This window comes from Lindgomyces ingoldianus (assembly GCF_010093535.1).
Source record: "Lindgomyces ingoldianus strain ATCC 200398 unplaced genomic scaffold BDR25scaffold_17, whole genome shotgun sequence".
Taxonomy (NCBI): domain Eukaryota; kingdom Fungi; phylum Ascomycota; class Dothideomycetes; order Pleosporales; family Lindgomycetaceae; genus Lindgomyces; species Lindgomyces ingoldianus.
In genome coordinates, this window is record NW_022985178.1 from 1062523 (window position 1) to 1065944 (window position 3422).

The following is a 3422-nucleotide window of genomic DNA, read 5'->3' on the forward strand; positions in this document are numbered from 1 at the left end:
AAAAAAAAAAAATAAAAAAAATAAGCTTTATATAAAGGTGTTGTTAGTCTAGTTAGTCTAAGGCATCTTTGCGCACAAGATCTAGCTAGTCTACAGATGCTTCTATCTAGACAGAGAGGCAGTTAGTTAGAACTAGTAATTAAAAAGCCTAGTTTAGTATTTTCTTTATATATATATTTACTAAGTTATTTTTACTATTAATCTACTTAATCTTAGTAATTTCCCTTTTCTTATATAATTTATAAAGTAATATAATGTTAATTATAAGTTACTTTTTACTAGTAGTGCTTAGCTTAATAAAGTAATTATATAAAAACTTTAAATCTATATAGATTACTACTAAGATTAGTAGTAGTTTAAGTGTTTATATAATTTACTATAAAGTTGTACTAAGTGTAATTACATTATTAAACTTTTTAACTATTCTATATAGTTTACTAGTAAGAACACTCTTAGTTACTTTTTTACACTTAGTAAAATTCTAGTGTATAATGTTGCCTAGTATTTTAAAGTAGTTGCTTTACTTTATATAGTTTTTATTACTTAATATAATTAAGAATTCTAGCTATAAGCTAAGGTTTTTATTATTAGTAAATAATTTATTTATAAAGATAAATAGCTTTACATAATTAAGCTATAATAGTAAGAAGGTAAGACTACACTTATTATTATCTATCTACTATTAAATTTATGTGTTAAGTGTGTTAATGTTGTTATATAAAAGGTCTATAGTTTATGCAGTAATAGACAGGTTAAATACTGCCTTTAGTTAACACATAGATGTAATATATGCCCCTCTTACATATTACTTAATATATTATTATGCAGCATTCTTATTTTTTAGGTTAATTATATAAAAGTAGCTTACTTATTCTTTCTAAGTAAAAACTACTATGTTATATATAAGTTTAATTTTTTTACTATTAAACTTAATAAGTTACTTTTTTACTAGAATAGTTTTACCTTTTATATAAAACTTTACTTTTTATAGTTTTTTTTTTCTTTTTATGTAAAATTTTTTATTATAATACTTAAAGTGTTATCTGTCTATAAGCTAGTAATACTAAAAGTGTGCTTTTCTTTATTAGTAATTAAAAAGTAGAGGTTATATAAAAAGATATGCATGCGCAGCTTTTTTTTATAGTAGTTATAATATGTTTTAAACTAATATAGTCCTAATTTAGTAGCTTTATACAAGAGTTATATAACCTAGAGTATTATATTTAGTAGAAAGCTTTAGTGTATCTTTTTTAGTAGCTTTATATATAGTGTGTGCATAAGCTTATCTATTAATTAGATGTATACTTATATAATATTACATAGTTTAAAATGCATTTTATATATAGCTTTTAGGCTTACTTTTATAGCTAAAAGTAGTCTTTAGCTTATCTTTTAAATAGTTAGTAACTAGGTAAGGATTTCTCTCTTCTCTTTATCTAAGTAGCTAGTAAACACTAAGTAGGATTTTTTATATAGTTAAGTTATTTTACTTTTTACTTTTTATATAAAGTAGAAGTTAAAAATCTAACCTTTATGCTTTATTAAGTTATACACTATAACTTTAAAAGTGCTATTAGTAATTAAAGTGTTTATCTTTATATAGTTTAATTTTTTAAATAGTTTTTTAAGTGTAGTAATTACACTATCTATATAGAGCTTAATAAATAAGGCCTAATTATTCTTTTTCTTTTAGGTTAGAAATACCTAGTCTAGACTTTATACAGGTTTTCTTTACTTTTTACTTCTTTTAGTATCTATATCTTCTTTTTACACTAGTGCAGTATTACTATTCTAAAGGGCTTAGTCTATAGTAGGCTTTAGTTCTGCCTTTATAATATTTTTATAGGGCTGTTTTTTCTTCTTCTTTTTTAGAAAATCCCTTTATATAGAGATTAGTTTATCTAGGTTGTCTATTATAAGTAAGTTATTTTTTTTTCTTTATAGTATAGTTTAACCTGTGTATATTAAAGCTTTAGTAGGCTATTTTTTTTTTTAATAATAATGTTTTTTTTTAATGCTCTTAATTTTATATAGGCTAGTTTAGCTTTTTTTCTCTTTTTATGCTATAATCTTTAAGCTAAGAGGGAGGTTAAGAACTTTATGTGTTATAAAGCTATTATAAGTATTAATTACATAATTAATGTTTACTTTTACATAGTTTTTTTAAAGTATCTTTATTACCTTTTATATAGCACTTACTTATGTAATAATGTCTAGTAATAGCAGAGAGTCTAAGTTAATTCTTAGGTATACTCTAAAAACTAGCAGTGTGGGTACTAGACTGTGCAGGCTAGCTGTGTTGTTTAGAGCCTTAACTGCTATCTGCAGAATAGCCTTATTATCTATATAGTTACCTAGCTTAGTCTTTAGGATGTTAAACACTTATTAAAAAGGTGTGTGCGCGCGCTTAACCTTTCTAACTGCCTAATGTGCTTCTATAGGCATCTGCCTACATGTAGCTTTTATAATTTTTACATAAGCTTAAAAATTTTTTAAAGTAAAGTTTATACTAGAGTTATACATAATATAGTCTAGAGGTTCTTAATAGGTGTTAATCTAGCATTTGTATAGTGCATCCTAGGTATCTTGTGTAGACATAGATTTTAGGAATGTAGCAGCTTAAAATAATGTGTCTGCATTAATAACATATAAGACATTCTTATTATTAATTTATATAACATTAATAATAACTTTATAGTTAAAGTAGGTGTTATCTTTAATTATAAACTTAAATCTTTATAAGGCCTAGTTATATAATTAGTAGAGGTAGCAGAACTTCTTAATCTCTTCTAGCACTGCAGCATTAATATTATAGCTGGCGCTAGTTAGCATCTTCTAGAGTCTCTCTGTGCAGGGGTGTTTAAATTAGTAGTAGAGGCAGTAAAGTTTTAATTTAGTAAAAAAAAACATAGATTCTTTTTTACTAATATTAAAAAAAAAGTGTTTTTATTTTTATATAATAAGTATAGTAGTTTTATCTTTATATATAATAACATTTAAAATGTTGTTAAAGTATACTCTAAGTTAGTTAGCATTTACTAGTAATAGCAGAAATAGTGTTAGAGTCTTTAAGATGTAGTATGTAACTAGACTAATTAGGTTTTAGATTTATATAGTACTAATTAATCTTTTTAGTGTCTAGCTTTTAAAGCTAATATCTATTTAGCTAAGTATTTAATTAATTTCTATATATAGGTTCTCTTATATGTACGCCTTAAGTTAAGACTTGCTAATAGTAGAAATTTTTGCTGTGCTTATGTCTTATAGTTTGCCTTAGTATACTATATAGTATTAGTTATTAAGGATAAACTGCTTAGCATATTCTTTAGGTTTAATGCTGTAGATGTCCTCTTCTGTTGCATAGTGTAGATAAGTAGTAGAGGTATAGTAGTTAACACCTTTTTTAGCATTTTTACTTTTCT